General features: G+C 52.5%; 1 long non-coding RNA gene across 43 annotated transcripts in view; it reads right to left on the reverse strand.

Annotated features, from left to right (window-relative positions):
• Nucleotides 1–2043: 2043 nt before the first annotated feature.
• LOC132243405 (uncharacterized) overlaps nt 2044–22847 on the reverse strand; it is a 58496-nt gene continuing 37692 nt past the window's right edge. For 28 of the 43 annotated variants that reach the window (XR_009454954.1, XR_009454951.1, XR_009454948.1 and 25 more), the window contains 7 exons: nt 15914–21428; nt 14153–14514; nt 13218–13518; nt 12872–12935; nt 12052–12743; nt 11066–11145; nt 2044–10860 (listed from right to left, as the gene is read on the reverse strand). This is a non-coding gene — a long non-coding RNA (uncharacterized LOC132243405). The remainder of the gene's footprint in view (nt 10861–11065; nt 11146–12051; nt 12744–12871; nt 12936–13217; nt 13519–14152; nt 14515–15913; nt 21429–22847) is intronic. The other 15 variants (XR_009454976.1, XR_009454974.1, XR_009454943.1 and 12 more) reach the window with 13 other exon arrangements.

Below are 22847 nucleotides of genomic sequence, written 5' to 3' on the forward strand. Positions count from 1 at the left end.
TATAGAGCCAAGGGACACTGCCAGTAAGGAACAAGGAGTGAAAGGGACAAGGGGCAGGGTGTTAAAGGGCATTGCAGAGGGTTACAGGGATAAAATAAACGGGCCTTAAAAGGCACACATGTTATGGACGGGCCACACGCTGGCTGGCTTAGTGCAAAAAATGAAGCAGCCAAAACCGGCCAAGTTCACAGGTCAAGGCAAGCAGCAGAACAAAGGGGGCAACTGGTGGGGGGCAGCAGCGACAGGTTGGGTAACAGAACAGAAGCGGGGCAAGCAAGTGCAAATAGATGACCTTCGCCGTCGGTCTCTGTGGTGTCCGGTGCTCAGTCCAGTGTCAAACGAGCCAAAGAAATCAGACCTGTCTTTTATTAAACTGCAATATGCCAGGACCCAGGTTTTCAGCTCCCTGCACGTTCCTTCCTTTTCCAACAGGAAGGCAATTAGGCAGTGGGCAGCCCTGAGGAGCACCCCTCAACTTTCACTATGCATTTTCTACTTCGGGAACAGCTTTGTATCTTTTGAAAAAGTATCCTATCTAACCAAGGGCATAGAGTAGGTTGTTTAGGCAGGGGGAGATCGCTTGTTGCTTAGTTGCTAATTGCTGGCCTCGCTAGTAGGAAAAGCTGTATCAACAAAGTCCGGGGAAAGTTGGAAGGGGGGTTGCTTGCTAGGCTGGCTGAATACCAGGTGCTACATGAGCAAATTACCTATTAGGAAGCCCAGTTCAGCTGGCTAGGGGTAGTCTGTACCTAGGGGGCGAAGTGCACGTGGACCGAAAGAGGCAACCTCTAGTGACTGTACAGTGTGTAAGGCTAGAAGAGGCTATATAAGACTGATACCCACTTGGGTGGGTGTGCTTGCTTTGCAAACGATTGCCAAGCACTGCTTTCTGTGCAGAAATAAAGATTAAGTTCGATCCTTCACCCCTCTGTCTTTACTGGCACAAGCGCACCAGGCATGAACTCACTGTCCTTTGGGGACAACAGCCCATGCATGTGCATACACGCACACAAGCACGCACACGCGCGCACACACAGGGCACACCAGCATTCAGGCCCCACCAGAGGGAGTGTCACACAAGGCTGCAGGCAGGCATGCATGGGATCCGAAGCAAAAATGTGCAGCCAAAGGGCGGGGACAGGGAGCAGAACAGAGCCCCAGGCAGCTAGATGGGCGGGGGGGGGAGTCCCAAGCACAGCACGGGGCACAAGACCCCCGCATGTATATGCCAGGCAGGCACAGATGCAGGCTGGCAGCTGCAAGTGCACTGCTCCCCACCCTGCACCACACCCGGGACAGGAGATCCGAAACAGCCCGGGGGCGCCAGTCAGCTCGGGGCTCCGCGGCCCGCTGCACGCCCCCCACCCACGGCCGGGACCCGCCGAGAGAGCGAAGCAAGTGGAGCCGGATGCTCCGGCCGCCGGGAGCGCCCCCACCAGCCTGCAGGACCGGCACCTGGGCAGCACGGCAGACGCGCGGGGCCACCGGCGACCCCGGGTCTCCACCCACTGCACAGCGAGTGGCCACGAGCCGGGGCGGGACACGCGCGGAGCCGCGATCTGCTCCCGCCCCGGCCCCGGGGCTCTCCCCACGCGCCCCGCGCAGCTTCCGGCCCCGCCGCCGCACCCACCACGGGGGGGGGCCTCACTTCCCCCCCACCCAAACTTACCGCACGGAGCCGCTCCCCACCGCCGCCCGCTTGCACGTGGCCGAGTCATGTGACCCCCCCCCCCCCCCAGCCCCATGCAGCCATGCGCAGGAATCCGCGCTCTTCTCGCAGCGCCCGGAAAACCCGGACCGGGGGGGGGAGCAGCCGGGATGGACCGGGGCGAGCACCGGGAACACAGCCTCCGCCCTCGGCCACAGGGCCCGCTTCGGCCCACGACCCCTCCCCACCTCGGGGACCCAGGGCCCAGCCACGGGGAGCGCCCCTGCCCCGACCCGTGCGACCCCCCCTGGCAGCGCACAGGACAGGCGCACCCAGCCCTGCCCCCCACGAGAAAAGTAATAAATACAACAAGTAAATAAACTCAATGCAGCAGGTGCCAAAACCATTTCTCCTTTTATTTTATTTTTCCAGGTTGGCCCACAAGTTCCTCTACATGTTACATACAAAAAACTCAGCAGACAGGAGGTGAGCAAACAGCCATGTACAAAACAAACCACCAGGAAGAAAATATTGCCAGCCTCACAACAAACAGGCAAAACACAAACAACACAAGGACACACACAAACATCACCAAACAAAGCAAACAAGCAAGGGAGCACAGCACCATCCCACCACACCCAGGCAGCTTCGCACCTCTCTCACCCCACCAAGCACACACCAGGGCACAAGCCACACCCCACACATCCTCCTGGCACCTCTTCCACCTCACACTCAAAGTGATGGCTTTCTCTTTATTGTTAACAGTATACTACAGAAAACTATTTTATTTCAGGGTAATTTAGATTATTAAATAGTATTAGCTTCGTAGCTAAACATAAGGCATGACCTGTGGCCTAGCAATCTTACTGACCACAAGACAGAATGATCTCTAAGCCAGTCATTTTCTTATGTCAAGTGCCTTAATTTCTGCTTTTTTCTAACAAAATGGTTAAGTCTGTGTACCGGGTACCAGCTGCAGCTAGGAGTCGGATTAGATAAGGCGGGGGGGGGGGGGGGGGGGGCCAGAGGGAAGAAGATGGTACAGCAGAGCACAGGAAAACAGATTGGAATGTGTAAGATAACACTAACTTTTTTCCTCTGCAAAAGTACTGAGATTTGTAATGCACCATGTAAGGAGATGATTACCATAAGTATTGCACATTCAATAACCTTGTAGTTTCTTTGTTAGAAAATGTATATAAGACAGCCTCACCCTTAAGTCAAGGCCATTTTACCTTTTTGCTGTTTTATGGTCTTTACTCGAGTAAATAAACTGCAGTTACCCCTTCACCCCTGTTGTCTGGTCTCTAAGCCAGCTAGACAATGAACACCAGGGAGTTTTCTCCCACGACATCAGCCCAGCACCCAGACTCTTCGTAACTACTTCTGCTTCTACTCCCCTTCTCCACAGGAGCCATCACCTTGGCTGCACACCCCTCACACCCCCCCCCCAAAAAACACAACGACCAGCAACACCACACAGGCCCAAGAGACACTACAAGGCAGGGGCCTTGGACGGACGAGACGGTGGTTAAGCTGACAGGGGCAGGGGGGTGCTTCCCAGTTGTGCCTCTGTTGCACAACCAGCTAGATTCGTGTTTCTGGAGGCTTTTTCCATATACCTCAAGAGAGAGTTATACACACTTAGGCTGGATCCATTTCAAGTATGTTTGTTTGCAAACAGATCGACAACGGAGCTCAAAGCTCAAAGTCATGTTGACCCCTAGCCATGCCCGAAGATACATTTTTATACCTCTCCTGAACAAGATTCCATTGTGGCAATCTGTGATTTGCTACAGTTTTCTGCAAAGTTTATGTGCAAAGCAGGCAGTAACTAATCTCTGTTCCCACAGGAGTCAGCCTTATCATGAAGCAGCATTGTTCTCTCCCCCTAACACGACCCCCCCCGCGCTCCTGGCCCCGCAGTGATGGGGGAGAGAGAAGAAGAAACAATTTGCAGTTTACAGTTTTCAGCTGAGAAGCCTTTTGTGTAGTGAGATGATACATTTTTGCAATACCTCCACTAGGGACAACAACAAAACAAAGCTGAGTAACAGACGGCTCTGCTTTCCCCATGAGAGAAATTGTCTGGCCAGGCTCCCAATCTGGTAAGGGAACACCTGCAGACTCTCTTAACCCTAACGGGGCTCATATCCCAGCTGAGACTCCAATAAGCAGGAGACGAGGGTGTGGTCTTTTCAGTTTATTTGGCTGAAGGTCCCCTGTCCTCATAAGGGCAGAGAGACCCCAACTGCAACTCAACGCATATTTATGAATTTTGGTTACATAAGCCTTTCCCATAACACATGCGCAAAACCCAGCAGAAAATTGCTAAAATGGCATGACTTTGCTCACCCCGCATGGTTGGGCCCAATCACCTTGCTTGTCTGCCAAGATTGACATATCAGCAGCAATCTTAGTGCAAGGTTGCATCAGCCAGCATTGATCCAAGGTCATACAGAGGTCACATTAATTTTCTAACAATATTTTCTAACACCCCTTCCAAAAAGAGGGCTCGAGCTTATGGCTCAGAAACCTTCAACATCCTCCTTCCTGCTGTGGTGGGAGAAAACTCCCAGAAGTTTGTTCTCTAGCTGCAATAGAAACCAAGCAACGCAGGTAAAGATTTACTGCCGTTTATTTCCCCGCTTACAGCCACAGGCCTAAGGCCTGCTGGCCATTTCCCAGGTTTGCATAATATTGAGATTAATTACTTTTTGCTTAACTCAAACTACACAGGCTATAATTACAGCAATTATTACAATAATAACCAAGAAGATTCCTAATCCCCATAAAATGTATTCTAAGATATACCTTCCCCACATTCCTAAAGTTGAGGCAATCCGTTCTATTACTGACCAACTTCGCAAAGAGTTTACCTGTCGTGCTATGTCTCGAATTGTTTTTACTGCAGCAGTTATGTTGTCAGAGTGGTCAGGAATATAGGTGCAGCAGGGTCCTCCTGTGATTAAAGCACATACCCCTCCTTCTCTAGCTAACAAATAGTCTAAAGCGAAGCGATTTTAGCATGGTTGCAAGAAGCCTGGTCTTGCACTAATTCAATGCCCTCTGCTGTGCTATTGGCAATAAGTTCTAATGCATGTGCTAGTTGATTGATGCGGTAGTATGAGGATCTCTGGGGCAAGGTACTGAACCGTCTCTGTAAATGGTATAGTTAACATACGAACAACTTGGCTTTGCAAAGGAGCTGTATATGCAAGACGTGAAACAGCCGTGACTCCAAGCCCAAGTTTTATTAGGGGCGGAGCATCGGATGGAACCTTCCATACATTGCCATACATAAGGACGCTGCAAGGAACTGCAGGGAGCAGACACATTCCAGGGGATGTAACCTTTCTTTTCAGCTTCTTTAGCCCCCACTGCAGTATTGTTAGGCCAAATTAAGTGTGTGGCATTAATGGTTAGTTTACAACCTGGTTGCCATCCTAAAAATCTCTTTTCCTGTTCCACGAGGATTTTCCCAACACCTGGGCAGATAACATGATGTCTGAAAGTACTCTCTCTTTAAAATAAGGATTGTCCTGCCAGGTACTTATTCCAGCTCTATCCGTATCAACCCACTCTGGATTAGAAAAAATCCCTTCCCAAGAGATTAAAGGATAGGGTGGAAAGTTAGTAGAAGGAGGCTGTGTACCACATATCCAACCATTAGACAAATTTTAGGGCCTGTGCTATAGCTATAGTGGAAATCAGGTAAGTATTATCTTTCCACTGGTCTTCCTGTTCTGTATTGCTTTCCCATACATAGCCGTGGTGTTTTATGCATCAAGAGCAATAATCCTGTTAGGATAGCCCGGTGAAATGCCATTATTAACTTATAACCTTCCCTGCGTCCACAGTGAAATACAAACACAAAGTATAACAAGAAAGATAATACAAAGCAAGCTTAATACACGTATCATTTCTATTAAGGAGTCTGAACGGTCCACGATTCTCCGATTCTTTCTAGCCATAAAGGCGGAACAGCAGCTGACCGGTCATTACTTGCCGATACCAGGTTTGAGGCGACTGCGATGAAACCGGCCCTCTTTCTCGGCGATTTTCACAGCAGTGTGTATAGTAAGAAGAACTTGGTACGGACCTGCCCAGACTTGGGCCGAGGCGGTTTTTCGTCGATGTTGTTTTACCCAAACTCAGCGTCCTGATTGATAGGGGTGAAGGTTACAGTCCAGGGGTACCGGCTGAACCAAAGCAGCTGACCTGTGTAAACACTAGAGAGACTCCCGTAAGGATAAAACATAACTAATTAAAGCTTCATCTCCGCCGAGTAAGCTAACATGCAGATTTTCCCATCTCTTATATAACAGGAGTGTGACCAAACAACAACTCGTAGGGGGACAAGGTTGAGAGGCCATTTCGGTTTTGTTCTTATAGCGAACAGCACCCTTGGTAAAGCATCTGACCATTTCAATTTGGTTTAGGAGCAGATCTTTCCTAAAAGGGATTTTATACTCCGATTCATACTCTCTACCTGACCCGAGGACTGAGGGCGATAGGGTGCGTGGAAGTATGTTATTATTCCAAAAACTCTGTAAACTTCTTTTAAAACAGTTTCTGTAAAGTGAGTTCCTCGGTCAGAGTTTATTCCTCCTGCAATGCCGAAATGTGGGATGATTTCTTTTAATACGGGTTTGGCTACTGCTACTGAATCCGCTTCTCGAGTGGGGAAAGCTTCTGGCCATCCTGTTACTTGATCTACCACTACTAGGCAGTGCTTGAAATTTCCAGCTTTGAGCAAATCCATGTCGTTTTTCAAAGGGTAAATAGGCCCACGGTCGGACCCCTTGTAATTTTGTGTCTCCTCTGTATTTGTTGAAGGCTCTGCACTCTGAACATTGCAGAGTTATTCGGGCAGCTTCTAGATGTATACCTGGAGCAAACCAGGTGGAGAGGACCTGTTCTGCTATTTCTCCTTTTCCCCACTGGCTGCATCTGTGGACATCCTGAGCCAGACTTCGGAGCAAGGTGCGAGGAGCAATTGGTCTACCGTCTGGCACACGTCACACTGCATCCTTTCCTTGCGCAGCTTCCCACTTCTGGACCCATATAGATACTTCATCCACTGCGACTTTGTCATAAATCACAGACAAGGGTGGAAGAACAACTTGAGATGCAAGGAGACTTCCTTTAGTTTGTAGTGCAGCGGCTCTAGCTGCAGCATCTGCAAGATGCTTTCCTTTAGCAATGTCAGTATCTTCTCTGGAATGTCTGGGACAATGCATTACCGCTATTTCAGCTGGTAACACGACAGCCTCTAGCAGTTCTTGGACTTCGGTGGCATTGCTGATTACAGGATCAGAGGACGTGATAAAACCTCTTTGTCGCCAGAACTGTCCTAGCGCATGACAGATACCAAAAGCATATTTAGAGTCAGTATAGATAGTAACCCTGGAGGCTGTGGCCAATTTGCGTGCTCGTCGGAACGCCGCTAGCTCAGCGGCCTGGGCGTTGGTCCCTGCTGGCAGAGGTTGTGCTGTAGTAGGAGAGCTTCCACTGAATGAGATATTTCAACCACAAGAGAGTGTCCTAACACTAAATCTTGAGCCTTTTGAACTAGCACAGCGGCAGCAGCGACTGCTCTAAGACAAAGAATTGCTGCCCTTGCTACAGGATCTAACTGAGCAGAATAGTATGCTATGGGACGATTAGAAACTCCCCATGGCTGAGTTAAGACACCTGAAGCAACGCCTTGATTCTCATGAGTAAGTAGGGTGAAGGGTTTCTGGTCTGTAGTTTATAGAGTAGATTTCTTCCAAGGAGGTGCACTGCAGTTCCTTCAGCTAATAGGAAAGCATGAATAGTGGTCAAGGGTCCTATCTGCACTTGTGTTTCAGTGCCACGGGGCACTTGCATAGATTTTCCAATGACTCTCATAATCTTTTCAGATCCTGAGACTGCAATTCCCGCCCTTTCTGGAGATTCTCCCAGTGAGGACAGATCTGCTCCTCTATCTATAAGACATTTATAAAATTTTCCTGCTATTTGAAGTGGTACATAAGGGGGATGAAGGGGCGCAGATATACTCAAAAGAGGAAGATTCCCCTAAATACATCGTGTGGAAGAGCCGCCCCCTTATTTCACTGGGAGTCATCTATATCTTGTTGCAAACTCTGGACCCAGAGATCTGTAGCATCGGTGCTGGCAGCCCGGTTCTTTCCCTGGGTTCCCCCCTTTCTTCCTCCATAAGGGGGAAGTCCCTTAGGGCAGTTTGGGCATTCTCGTCTCCAATGCCCCAATTGTTTACAATAATTGCACACATCATTGGGGGCAGGTTGATTCATATCTACCCATGTGGGGTTGTGTGTGTGTGAATGTGAATATGTCAGGGTACTTGCCTGTGTGCCACAGACACTTGGGTTCTGTACATGTGTGCTAGACTGTGTCTGCGAGAGCACATATGCATGTGTGTCAGACACCTGAGTTCCATGTGAGTGAGCATGCACATGTGTCACAGGCACCTGGGCTCTGGGTGCGTGTGTGAGACTGTGCACATGCGTGTGTGCGAGGATGCACATTTGTGTGCAAGTGTGTCACGGACACCTGTTGGGGCACATGTATGTCGCAGCGTGTTTTGGGGTTCTGTGCAGGCGCATGTCTGTAAGGGACTCTGAGCAGGCGTGACTGCATGTGTGATGGGGGTGTGCAGATGTCATTACATGTGTACAACAGCAGGTGTATGACCTGATTCAAACGCTACCTAGTATGTCCTGCTACGGGACTGAAAGTAGGCTCCGAGGAGGCAGGTACAGACCCTGACACTCCTGTTACGGGAGGAGAGGAGCCTGATGGAGGGGTAAAAGGTGCCGGAAGGGCCACGGCCTAAGCGGCCAGGTTTATTATGGCTGGTCCCCTAGTCACCAGTGGTGGCATAGTGGGAGAATAAGGGGGAGAAGACACCACAGACGTTGTTGAGCGGCCAGAAGTAATCAGTTTTTTTTTTCCTCTGCAGAATTAAATCCATCAAATCACACCAGAGATACCAATAATCCATTAGTCGGGGATGGGGTTCCTCTAGAAACCCCCTGAGGTACCTTAATTTATCTACACTGAGGGATCCCAAAACTGGCCACTGAAGTTCAGGGTTTTTATAAGCGTAGCCGGGCCAGACACTAGTACATAAGGCTATAGCGCACTTCTTACTCAATTGGCCATGTCCAGATAACTTATTCCAGTTGCTTAACAATTCTCCAAGAGGACTACTAGCCAGAATTGACTATTTCTGTCCCATCATCACTCTTGGCGGACATCCCTTTCCCAGATGACCTGATATACTATAAAGCTCCCCAAAAACCCTGCTTTCTTCGCTGCCCTAGACCTAACCAACCTGGAAAGGCAGGCTTCTAGGATCCCTCAAACAGGTTGGAGGACTTATCCAGTTAAAAGGTCAGAAACAGAGACGGTTCCTCAGTGCGCGAATGGAGACATAAAATGCGCCACACAGATTTATCGGCTCAAAAGAGTCGAACGGGCAATTAACTAAAATTGCCTGTGTGCCCAGGTTTGAGGATCCGGAGAACAGACTGGCCTATAACACGTTAGACAAGACATACACAACATATAAAAGACCACACCATGCCAGTAAAATTGAAGGAGTCACCTTATCGTCCCGCCGTGTCTGCAGCCTTAACCCAAGACTCCCGTGGTGAACTCACCTCTGTTACGGCCGGCCGGAGGTTGGGTTTAGGCGGCAGCGGCGACGCGACGAGCTGGGTGCTCCTGGCTGGCTCGCCAAATTGTGAGAGAAATTGTCTGACCAGGCTCCCAATCTGGTAAGGGAATACCTGCAGACTCTCTTAACCCGAACAGGGCTCGTTTCCCACCTGAGACTCCAATAAGCAGGAGACGAGGGTGTGGTCTTTTCAGTTTATTCGACCAAAGGTCCCCTGTCCTCGTAAGGGCAGAGAGACCCCCGACTGCAACTCAACACATAGATTTATAAACTCTGGTTACATAAGCTCCTTCATAACGCATGCACAAAACTCAGAGGAAATCACCAAGATGGCTTGGCTTTGCTCACCCCGCACGGTTGGGCCCAATCACCTTGTTTGCCCGCCTATATTGACAGATCATGGCAATCTTACTGCAAGGTTGCATCAGCCAGCATTGACCAAAGGTCATACAAAGGTCACATTGATTTTCCAACAATATTTTCTAACATAAATAACAGTAACATGATGATATGTTAGCAAAAACTTGCACAATACTAGATACTTCTTAAGGACACGATCACTGTACTTAGAACAATGCCTTCTTCCTCTTACCTTGTTCCTTGCTGTATCTGGTTTACAGCACACAGACACAGATTCACTTGCTGCATTTTACTCAGAAAATAGTCAACACAGTTAAAATGATTACTTAACATAAGCAAAGGCTTAGCTATCATTCTGCCTTGTGGTCAGCGGCATTGCTAGGCCACAGGTCATGCCTTGTATTCAGCTGCAAAGCTAATACTTCTTAATAATCTAAATTATTGTTAGCCTAACAGTAGGCTATCAGAAAACTATTTTATTTCAGGGTAATAACAAACATGCTCACCACACTGCTCAGGGACCAAACCAGACAACCACCCCGCCCCAGCCAAACACACGCTGCTACGACAGGCTCCCAGCCCTGCAGGACACTGTAAACATGGCAGCCAGGCAGAATAAAACCCATTGCTCTGACCCGGCAGAACCAGCACCCCAACACCAAGAAGAACCCTGCACAAGCAGGTCCAAAACCTCCAACCCCCCAGCACTGCAATTCTCAACCTCACTAGCACAGAAGCCACAGAGGCAGCCCGGGCCCCGCGCCCGGCCGGCCCTTCTGCTTCCATGCTAGCTGGCTCCAGCATTGCCGTGCTCAACAGTTGAAAGCTCTGGGCCTGCTTGGCCAGCGGTTCCTGCAAGTGTCTGGGTGCTGGTCCAACTACAGGGTCACAGGAATGGATTTCACCTCTGGTCACCCTAGGTCCACCCACAGCACAGACAAACTGACCCAAACATACTACTTGCAAACCCCTGGCTCCAGGATCATAAAGCTGAGGACACTCCCAAACCCACCCCACACCCCCACGCAGAATCCCAATACAGAAGGGACATTCCAACGTAGCGGGCAACATCCAGCCGGTCCGCGTCTGTCATCCAACACTGTCCCACGGCTCTTCCACGATGCAGTCCTCTCACCTACTTCCCTCCGTGCAGGCCAGGACCCTGGCAAGAACACAGAACACACTTTCAGCACAAGGGAAGCAAGGCAAGCACTACACACACCGCGCATCCCAACACCACCAGCCACTGGGCTCTGGCAATTTGTTCCACTTGCACCCAGGAAGCCGCCTCGACAAGGCAACTGCAGGCTCCGCCACGCAGCCGCTACCGAGAGGCTCCAGCCCCAAGAGTCAAATGCACGCCGTACCTGGCCACACGGCTCCTTTTCCAGGCCTCCAGTCATTGCAGCCCATCCTTCTCACCACACAGGGAGCAGCAATCCAACATCTACAGACACAGAGGGGAAAAAAAAGAAAACCCCTCAAATACAAATGCAAAGCTAGACGCATCAAAACAGAAGAAAACCCCGCCCCCCAACACCAACAAAAATGCCCATGGAAAAAGCTCCCCGCCAAACAGGAACAATGCCCCACACGGCTCACACCACAAGTCTCCCAGCTCTGACTGGCACAGCCACAGGACTGCATGCAAGGCGACTCCAAGTAACCTCCCGATTCCTCCAACATGGCCATGGCACCAGGTCTGGGGCTCTTCACCGTGAACCCAACACCTCATCCCATACCACAGGAGCCAGCAAGGCAACACACAGCTCCACCCTCCCATCCCCAAAACAATAATACAGCTATTAACACTTGCAGAGCACTGAGACTACAGCACCCCCCCACCCCCTACGTAGGGCGCACACAGCAACCCACATGCCCACCAAGGAGACACGAAGCATTAAGACCCCTCTGAACTTCCCCCCCAATTAAGAGGGCAGAACTTCAGCACTACAGAAAAGTCCCCTCCTTTCAGTCCGGCAAAGAGCAAAGACAGGCAGCAGTGAATTCAGGCACAGTGAACAAAGATGAGACAGGCAGAAACCAGACAAACCATTCCCAGCACTGCGAAGGCCCTCTCGCAACAGCAACAGGCACGCCAACACAAACCCAATCGTCTGGCCCAAAACAACCTAGAAGTGCAAGACCAACACCCAAGTCCCACAGGCAAGCACAGTCTGACAACCCTAAATACACCCTGTGACCAACAGCAGGAGCCCACAACCCTTCCCTCTTCAGGACTGTCAACAGCACCACCGAGGGAGGCCAAGAGATGCTCCCCCCAAGCCCGCTCAAATCCACCTCCCAACTTCCACGGACCAAATGTCTCACACCGCTCCGATTCAGATCTCACCTATCGCAGGCTCCACGCAGCAAGGCTTCCAGCCCAGGGCCACCACACGGGCAGAAGTCTCACACCGGGCAACCGCAAAGCGAATGCACCGACATCCATTTCTTTCACCAGCTTCCTCAGGTCACAGGTGCTGGGGTCTCCACCTCTTCTTCCCGATGCCCACTTAGGAGCCTCGAGCCTCAGCCAGATGACTCCCATACATGTCACCAAAACAAAAATAAATTAGGAAAAGTCACGCGGCGCACGGGACTCACAGCCCTGAGGACAAAAGCAACCCCTGAGAATCCAAAGGCAATACCCAGAACACAGCCTTCCCTCCAGTCCTGACAAGAGCAGAAAAAGAACAAGTGCTGCAGACATTTTACAAAGAGGTAGAAAGAGAGAGACACCAGTGACACCCCCCAGGCACACAGGACATAGCGCTGTTCCCAAGACTGAAGGGAGGCCTGTAGCAACAGCAAGTCAGGGGCATGAATGCAAACCCAGAGCTCACCCTCAACACACCCCAGAGAGGGGCCAGGCCTGCACCCCAAGTGCCAGGGATGAGCCCAGATCAAACGCCCCACAAGCTCCTTAGACATCCGTCGTTTCTCCTATACGTGGAGTCCGACAGACTTGGACCGGCCGGCCCAGCCCTACACCAGATTTCACAGCAGCCCTGGCCAAAAAAGCCCCCCGCTCGACTTGTTGCCCTGGAAGCAAAAAGCTCAGGAGACTGTTGCAAACCAGGGCCGTCCTACCCCACCCACACCGTCCCCAAACAAAATACAGCCACCACCCAACCCCCTCCCCACAAACCACTCCCCCATCCCTTTTCTACCTCCATCCTGCGTGTGTGCTGTACGACTCTCCTGGCTCACATACTTCACGCCTGACCAAGGCCTCTGGGACAGGGGAAAAACCACACGTGCCTTGTCAGCCCAAAACACGGATGACAAATAGGTGCAAAGCAAAACGTAGGCGGAAGGTCCTCCCCAAGCCCCAGGCAGATGCAGCCAACCCACCTCACCCGCAGACTCAGAGTTCACAAAGGCTTCCCTTGGGCCTGCCTGGGCAGGGTGTTCAACATCCAACCCGAGGAAACATCGACTTCACAGCAACCAGACCGTTTGCAGGACACGGCCACCACAGAGAACACCTCATCATCACCAACATCTACTCCTCACCACAGCCATCTTTGTGGTGCTCCTTCTCCAGCCCTCAGCATGTCACTGCCCAAGCCCCGCTCCTCACGACAGAGCTACAGCACAAGCACCTGGGAACATGCACAAGTAAAACCTCGCCAAAATGTGCCAAGGCAAAACCAGGCAGCAACAGCTTCCCCCAAAGCAAGCTCTCACACATCACATGCTCCACGCACCAATGACAGGCAGCTCCATGGTTCATGACTTCAAGATGTCTTCTCTTCTTCTGCCCAATCTCCACTTCTCCTCCCTGCCCCAAAAGTCTTGGTAAAAAGACCCCCCGCTGCAGATAAAGCAGCAATTACCACAAAACAGCACAACTCACAGGCCTCACAGCACTGACGGCAGGGGCCCCTTCCACCCAAAACCACCCTACTTAGCTCCCACAAAGCTGACAGGATGCAGCAAGACCTGTCTCACAGCTCTCCCCTCCCAACTAAGGGAGGCCATTTACATGTGCTCACACACGCCTCCCCCTTCACTTCTGGGAAGAGCAAAGAAAAGGACAAAAGAGACAGAGACAGAAACAGTGCGGTGATGTTGACTCCAAGCCATCAGTGACACCCCCAGACAATTCCCAGAACTGAAGCAGGAAGCTGTGGTAATGGCATCAGCAAGGCAGACACCCAATCCTCTGCCCTGCTAGAGCCTAGACAGTCAAGATCTGCACCCATGCCAGAAGCAAACCCTGCTCAAAGGACCAGAAATCCCCCACAATGGAGGGGAACGATTCCCATTCTTTACACCGAGGCAATTGCGAGACTCCCAGGGACAACAGCACAGCCTTGCACCGGTACAGAGAGGGGCCACCCCTGGTGCTACAACCTCCTGCCGGAGCATCGCTGGCCCAGGAGCGTAAAGCTCAGTACACCAGGGACTCTTCACCCCACCCCACCCCCCTTCCAAAACAAATACACCTTGCACCATCCTCTCTGCCTCCATCTTCCACCCTTCTCTGCTCAAACTTCTCTGCAAGGACCAGGACCCTGCAAACAGAAATACATTCAACAGCCAGGGACTCCAACAACGGAAGCAAAGGCACAAAGCCACACAATGCAATCCCATCCCCTGGTCCACACCTCTGAGCTCTCCAAGGCTTGCCTCTGTTGGGACCACAGCACAGCAGCCACAGCATATGCTGGAGACACCACCACAAGAAGGACCTTTTCTCTGACATCCAGTACTCACCACAGTCAGAAACATCCTGATCCATCTCCAGTCGTCTACCCTACCTAGTCAATGCCCAACACCCAGGACTGGGCTGGAGAAAAACAGAAACCTGCAAGATACAGAAAATCTTCACCAAAACACAAGAACAAAAACATGGAGGCAACTGGCAGATTAGAGAGAAGTCCCATGCTGCTCCAAGTAAGCACTCGCCCACCTACCACAGGGACCACAGATGCATAGGGATCCAGCCAAGAGACACCACAAAGCCAGAGGCCTCAAACCAGGCAACCAGGGACTGACCGCACCTCCTGCAGCACCTCTGGGACGCTTCACCCTCTTCCCACAGTCTGGTGCACATCATCGACCTCAGAAACCTCAGGACAAACACCAAACAAACCTTCCGCCCGCAACAGAGAAGCCGTTACTGCCATCGGCGCAACGCACGCACCTCACTACTAGCACCCGCGGCCCTCCCGCCCAGGGCTCCGACACCAGCCTGCTTTGCCCCGCAGCACAGACGGGGCGCAGACAGACCCTTCTCCGGGATTCCCCCTTCCTAGCAGGGGATTCTGTTTGCACCTGCCAACGCAGCCCTCCCGCCTTCGCTTCTGGGAAGGACCAAACAAAACACCCCGGTGATTTCAGTAACAAACGTAACAGGACAGACACACACATGCAGACACGCAAGCAGCAAACATTGTTCCCAGCACCGAAGGGGAGCCTGTGGCAATAGCAACGTCCAGGCAGAGACGGACCCGATCCTCTACCTTAGCACAATCTAGGTAGGGGCAAAAAAATGGACAGCCCCATGTCAAAAGTAAATCCACTACAAGTCCAAAAACTCCCTACACAAAGACAGAGGCTTTCCTCAAGCACAGCAAGACAACACCCCAGCTGGACCCACCAGCACCAGAATCACAAATCAGACCCCCAAGGTGCCCGCCCCGCATACTAGACAAACTGACCGGCAAGCACGAAGCTTCAGACACCATCCCACACAGGGGCCTCACACACAACTCACCAGCACAGGCCTCCCACACAAACTGCCAACACACCTCTGCCTGCTTCAACCTCCACGGGCATAGCTTGGCTCCACTCCCTGAACCAGCATTCGCTTGCATCCACGCAAGCCGCAACCCTACAAGGCACAGAACGGACCGTAACCCCAAGAGACGCAACCAAACACAAGACAGGACCCATTGGAGAGCTTTGAGGTGGGGGCTGGGTGCGTGCAGTGGGGATTCTCCCAAGGCAAGGCCTGGCCAGGGTGCTCCCCATCCAACCGTAGCAAAGGGCTCAGCCCCAACAGCCACACCGGCACTCACCACACCTGGCATCACACTAGTCCTTCTCCACCCCTCCCTCATCCTGCTCACCATCCTCTGCACACAGGGGACACGGGCACCGCCTGAAGGCACACAGGAAACTTCACTACCAAACAGAAGGGCAGACCGCAACCGACTGCCTGACCGGAAGACAATCCCACGCCGCTACGAGTAACGTCTTACCTGCTGCGGGCTCTGTCCACGCACACAGCTCCACCCGACAGGCAAAGGCCTTGCTCAAGGAGAACCAGAAGTGACAACAGGGACACAGCCACCAACTTCTTCCTCCTCCTTCTGCATGGTCGTGGCACTAGGTCACTTCACCTCTACCTGATCTCTTCCCCGCTCAGCATCCAGATATTTGCATCACCCCCCAAACAACAAGCAAGTACTACACGAAACAGTATTCACATCTCAGTACTAAGGAGAGAGATGCACCGGCCCCGGTCTCCAAAAGCAGCACACAGCCGCCACCCCCACACAAGGCACAGAGCGTACAAGCAAACCCCTCCCAAAGGAGGGGACCAATTTACATGCAAACACTCCCATCCTTCCAGCTCTGGGAAGAGCAAAGAAAGAACAAAAAGCGCTGCTGTGATTTTCAACATCAAAGCAGAAAGAAACACCAGTGACACACCCAGAGAGACAACACAGAGTACAGCTCCCAGAACTGAAGGGAGGCCAGTGGCAGCAGCAACACACAGGCAGAGACTGGCACCCCCCCACCCCCGAGCCAAACATCACCAGAGCAAACCAGCCACTCCACCCCGCTACTCTAAACCAAACCAATTTTCAGCACCCTGTTCCCCCATCTTCCATCACTACAGCACAACATGCCCTCACATCCTTCTCCCCCACAAGATCAAAGCCACTAGAAATCAAACAAAACCCTCATCACCCCAAACAGGGGATACAAGGCAACCTAGTCAGAACCAAGGTAAGCTCCTCTCCAAACCTCCAGCACCACAACCCACTACCTGAGGTCTCAAACGCTTGCTTCTGGCCAGCCTGAGCTGGATATTCACAGGCAATCAAAAACCCACCTAGCTTACACAGGGCACACCCACCACAGAAGAGCCCTCATCTCCAACAGGCACTGCTCACCACAGCCACAACCACGCTGCTCCTTATCCAGGCATCCTCACAGCCAGAAGACAGAGTGGGGACACACCACCTGCACAGGTACACGCACAAAACCTCCTGGAAACATGAAAGAACAAGCGTGGAAAACGTGACAAAGCAGGAAGACAAATACATCGCGCTGCTCCAAGGGAGCTCAGACCCACCACACACTCCAGCCAGGTGACACCGTAGAGGTAGAGGCCTCGCACCGTGCCAAATCGGGAAATCATAACAGGGCTGCCCACTGTGGGTCTCTTCACCGGGTGAGCGTGATCCCCTGCCCTCCATTGATGCTGACTTCATGAAGGAACATCTTGAGAAGCTGGATACCTTCAAGTCAGCCGGCCCTGACAATCTTCACCCCGGGGTACTCGAGGAGCTGGCGAGCATCATAGCCCAGCCTCTAGCATGGATCTTTGACAACTCTTGGCGCTCTGGTGTCATGCCCGAAGACTGGAAGAAGGTCAATGTGGTGCCTATCTTCAAGAAAGGGAGGAAAGTGGATCCGGCTAACTATAGGCCCATCAGCCTGACTTCTATCCCGGGGAAGATCTTAGAAAAGTTAATTAAAGAGGCCATCCTTAACGGACTGGCCGACGCCAACGTCTTAAGGGATAGCCAGCACGGGTTTGTTGCGGGTAGGTCTTGCTTGACCAATCTCATTTCCTTCTACGACCGGGTGACCTATCACCTGGACAAGGGAGAAGAGATTGACGTCATATATCTTGACTTCAAAAAAGCCTTTGATCTGGTTTCCCATGATCGCCTCTGGCCAATTGTCACCTTGGGTCCTCCAGGATCCACTGGATGGAAAATTGGCTCCGTGGTCGGACCCAGAGGGTAGTAATTGATGGAAGTCACTCATCGTGGTGTCCTGTGACCAGTGGGGTCCCTCAAGGCTCTGTCCTTGGATCCATACTGTTCAACATCTTCATTAACGGTGCGGACACTGGAGTCAGAAGCGGGCCGGCCAAGTTCGCCGACGACACCAAACTTTGGGGCAAAGCATCCACACCAGAAGACAGGCGGGCGATCCAGGCTGACCTGGACAGGCTCAGCAAGCGGGCGGACGATAATCTGATGGTGTTCAACGCCGATAAATGCAAGGTTCTCCACCTTGGGAAGAAAAACCTGCAGCATCCTTATAGGCTCAACAGTGCTACGTTGGCTAGCACTATGGAAGAAAGAGACTTGGGGGTCATCATTGACCACAAGATGAACATGAGCCTGCAGTGCGATGCTGCAGCTGGTAAAGCGACCAAAACGCTGGCTTGCATCCACAGATGCTTCTCAAGCAAATCCCGGGACGTCATTCTCCCCTTATACTTGGCCCTGGCGAGGCCACAGCTGGAGTACTGCGTCCAGTTTTGGGCTCCACAATTCAAAAAGGATTTGGAGAAGCTTGAGAGAGTCCAGAGAAGAGCCACGCGCATGATCAGAGCTCAGGGAAGCAGACCCTACGACGACAGGCTGAGAGCCCTGGGGCTCTTTAGCCTGGAAAAGCACAGGCTCAGGGGTGATCTGGTGGCCACCTATAAGTTTATCGGGGGTGACCACCAGTATCTGGGGGAACGTTTGTTCACCAGAGCGCCCCAAGGGATGACGACTAGGTCGAATGGTCATAAACTACGACAAGACCGTTTCGGGCTGCACATAAGGAAGAATTTCTCTACTGTCCGAGCCCCCAAGGTCTGGAATAGCCTGCCGCCGGAGGCGGTTCAAGTGCCTACACTGAACACCTTTAAGAGCAAACTGGATGCTCATCTTGCTGGGATCCTATGACCCCAGCTGACTTCCTGCCCTTTGGGCAGGGGCTGGACTCGATCATCTTCCGAGGTCCCTTCCAGCCCGAATGTCTATGAAATCTATGAAATCTTCCCAGTGGCTGCTTCATAGGCCTGCAACCTTCACAAGATGGCTCCTCCACACACGTAAGGAAAAGGCAATTGGCACTATCGACAACTCCAAGGCTTCGCAGCACTAGGGACAACGGCCGCTCCCTGCCGAGACGCCGCACACGACTTATCCCCTACGCCCCAACCCCCAGCCGACAGCTGTCACAGGACAGCCAGACCCCTCAGGCCTTTCCCTTCAATAGCAAGGGAAGCAATTTAGGTGTGCAAACACAGGTCTCCTACCAGATCTGGGAACAACAGAAAAAGGCTGCAACAACTTTCAAGACAACAAGACAAACAAAGGCACATGGACAGAGGACAAGCCAGTCCCAGCACCGGTGGGAGAGCCTGTACCAAGACAGCCAGGTAGGCAAAGACGCACCAAACTTCTGCCCCACCAAAATCTGGAGAGGGCCAGACACCGGCACCCAAGTGTTGTAGCAAACCCAGCTCAAGGAGCCAAAAAACCTGCTGGCAGGGACAGGTACGCATTTTCAAGCCTCGTGAAGAGCCGCACGAGGGGCCCCTGGACACAGCAGGCCACCGCAAGAGATGAGAGGAAGCTCAAATGCCGCAACACCCTGCTCCAGCATCTCTAACTGGGATCACCTAACACAGACACCATGCCAGACCAGGGCCTTCCCACCACACCCAGACACCGCCCGCCCCAACCCACCCCACCTCCCAGCATCCTGCTTCTCTTCCTCCATTACCACTGTTCTGCTCCGCTCCTTAGCCCTCTTCCTTTTCCTCCACACATACCAGGACCGTACAGAGAACAGACAACAAGTGATCAGCCCAACAAGCAGAACTCAACACAGGATGAGCAAACCACTGAGCAAGTCCCACAACACACAGCAAGCCAAGAGAGCACCTCATCACACTGCAAAGGGCACACAGAGGGCACGCAGACACCAGGGCGAAGGCCTCAGCCCAGAGAACCGGCACGCGCCACACGTGGCATCGCAGTGCTCCGTCACCCCTTGCACAGCCTCGCTTGCCATCCCTTCCCCACAGGAGGCAAGCGCCTGCTGAGGACGCAAAGGAAAACCTCGGCGCAACGAGCACAGAAAACAACAAAGGGCAAAGCACAAAAACCTGCCAGACCTGGGCAACCCCACACTGCTTCAAGCAATCATTTACCAACTGCAGGATGTGCCTATTCAATGCCAACACACCATGCAACAGCCAACTCCTACTGCTTCATCCCCCATGGGCACTAGTCCACTCCACCCCCTGAGCCATCATACATTTCCCTGCACACGGGCCAGGACCCTAGAAGGAAGAGAACAGGTAGTCACTCCAGGACCACAACCAAGGAGAAGGAACCCACAGTACAACTCCCACACCGCACACCCGCTCCCCGGCTCAAAGGTCTCCGAGGGGTGCCCGGCTACGACGCCTCCCATTCAGCCGCAGAAAAGGCTTTAGCCTCGGGACAGCCCTCACCCTGCCTGGCATTATGCCGCTCCTTCTGCAGCCCTCACTTGTCCCTGCTTCGCTTCGTCTCCTCTCACAGGATGCAGGAACCTCCTGACAGCACATGGGGAAACTTCACTACCAAACAAAAGGACAAAGCACAAGCAACTGCCCCAAACAAGCAACATAGGGTGCATTCAGACCCCTCCCAAAGGAGGGGACCAATTTAATTGCCAACACAGCCCTCCTTCCAGCTCTGGGAATAGGAAAGCAAGAACAACAAGTGCTGCACTGATGTTCAAAATCCAAGTACACAGAAACACCAGTGACAAACCCAGACAGACAGAACGAAGTGCCCTTCCCAGAACGGAAGGGAGGCCAGCAGCAGCAACAGGCAGGCAGAGGCAGAGACAGGCACCCGCTCCTCTGCCCCACCACACCCAGGGACAAGATCTGCATCCAGATGCCAGGGGCAAACACTGAAACCACCTATATACTCAAAGGTTATTGTCAGCCTGTACAAAGAGAGCCAGGACACACACACAGGCTAAACCCAACCCAGGCTTACACCACCCAGCTCTGGGGCACCCCAGGAGGCCAGAACCCTGCTGGAAACAAGAAGCGCCAGACACTATCAGACACTAGGCATTTGCTCCCTCACCCAAAAAACTACAGGGAAGAAACCACTCACCACCACCCCTCCCTAACCAAGCCCACTTTTAAGTATTCTATTCCTTCATCTTCCAACACTGTGGCACAGTACTCCCTGTATCCTTCACCCCATCAAGATAGACTATGCTGGAAAAAGAACAGAAACCTAGCCAGCCCAGAGAGCAGAAGAAACGGCACAAAGCTAGAGACAGGGAAAGCTCCTCTGCAAACACCCAGCAGACACATCCAGACCCACTACTTGCTAGCTGAGCTCTTAAAGGGTTGCCTGTGGCCGCCCAGAGCCAGATAGTCACAGGGCTTCAAAAAGCAATGCACCACAGCAACCACCATACACACAGTACATCCTGCAAACATGATAGAACAACTGTGAAAGAAACGGTCAGACAGGGAAACGAAGACATCACACCGCTCCGAGGAAGCTCAGAGGAAGCAGGTTCCAACCGCATGATGCCGCAGGGCCAGGGGCCTGACACCACACAAATTGGGAAGTCAGGAGACAGCTGTGCGTTTTCTCCTCCGCCATCTCTGGGGCTCTTCACCTCTTCTTCCAGTCTCTGCTTCACAGTCCTGAAGCCTTGGCAAGAGGACTCCTCCACAGACAGACAAAAGAGACACACTTGCCACTGTTAACAACTCAGAGGCCTCACGGCACTGGAGGTAGCAGCCCCTCCTGCCAGGATTCCATGGGCAACTTTTGTTATTTTTTTGTTTTTTTAAACCACCTCATCCCGTAGCTGTGAGGGTGCAGGCAGAGCCCTCTCAGGGCTTTCCCATAGCAAGCAAGGGAAGCACTCGAGACGTCCAAACACAGGTCTCCTGCCAGTTCTGGGAAGAGCAGAGAAAGACTGCACTGACTTGGAAGACAACACGACAAACAGAAAGGCACACGGACACAGGACAAGCCATGCCTGGCACTGCTGGGACAGCCTGTGGCAAGACAACCAGCTAGGCAGAGACGCACACCAAACTTCTGCCCCCGCAAAATCTAGAGAGGGTCAGACACCAGCACCCAAATGTTGGACCAAACCCAGCTCAGGCACCCACAACACTTAATGCCAGCGGCAGGCAGGGATACTCAAGCCTCATGGACAGCCAGATGAGGGACTCCTGGCCAGAGCAAGCCACTACTAGAGATGAGGCAAACCTCAAACCCGACAACACTCTGCCTGAGCCTTCCCACCACACCCAGACAGCCCCGCTATCCCAAACGCAAAACATCTTTTAGCATCCTGATCCTCAGGGGCCCTTACCCTTTCCCCTCACCATTCCCTCCATGTACACCAGGAACCTAGAGAATAGAGAGAACAGGTATTCACCCCAAGTGGAAGAACAAAACACAGGAGAAGGGAACCACCGGGGGAATTCACACCCCACACATGCAGCCAAGGGAACACCTCAACACACTGCACAGAGTAGGCAGACAGCAGGGGGAAGGCCTCAGCCCTGAGAGCCAGCAGCTACCACAGCCGGCATCACACTGCCACACCAGCCATCGTGCATCCTAACCCTAACTCTCCCCATCCCAGAGGCACGCACCTGCTGTGGGCACAAAGGAAAAACCTCACCACAAAGACCCATAAAGGGCAAAGCAGAAATACCTGCCAGACTTCACAACCCCAGACTACTCCAAGCAAGCTCCTTACCTACTACTGGATCTACCCATCTAATGCCAACACACCTCACAGCACCCAGTTCCTCCCCAACTGCTCAGCTCCACTCCCTGAACCAGCATTCACTTCCCTCCACACTAGACAAGATCCTACAAAGGGACAGAACAGGCAGTCACCCCTAGGGGCACAAGTGAACAGACAGAGGGACCAACAGGTACAATTCCCACCCCACGCACCCAGCCCTGAGCTCAAAGCTCCCCAAGGCATGCCTGGCCAGGGTGCACCCATCCAGCCAGGACAAAAGGCTCACCCCCAGACGCAGCACTCGCCCAACCTGGCATAACGCTGCTCCTTCTCCAGCCCAGTCTCATCCCTGCTTGCCTTCCTCTCCACACAGGG

Source organism: Alligator mississippiensis, chromosome 9 (assembly GCF_030867095.1).
Source record: "Alligator mississippiensis isolate rAllMis1 chromosome 9, rAllMis1, whole genome shotgun sequence".
In the NCBI taxonomy this organism is placed as follows: Eukaryota; Metazoa; Chordata; order Crocodylia; family Alligatoridae; genus Alligator; species Alligator mississippiensis.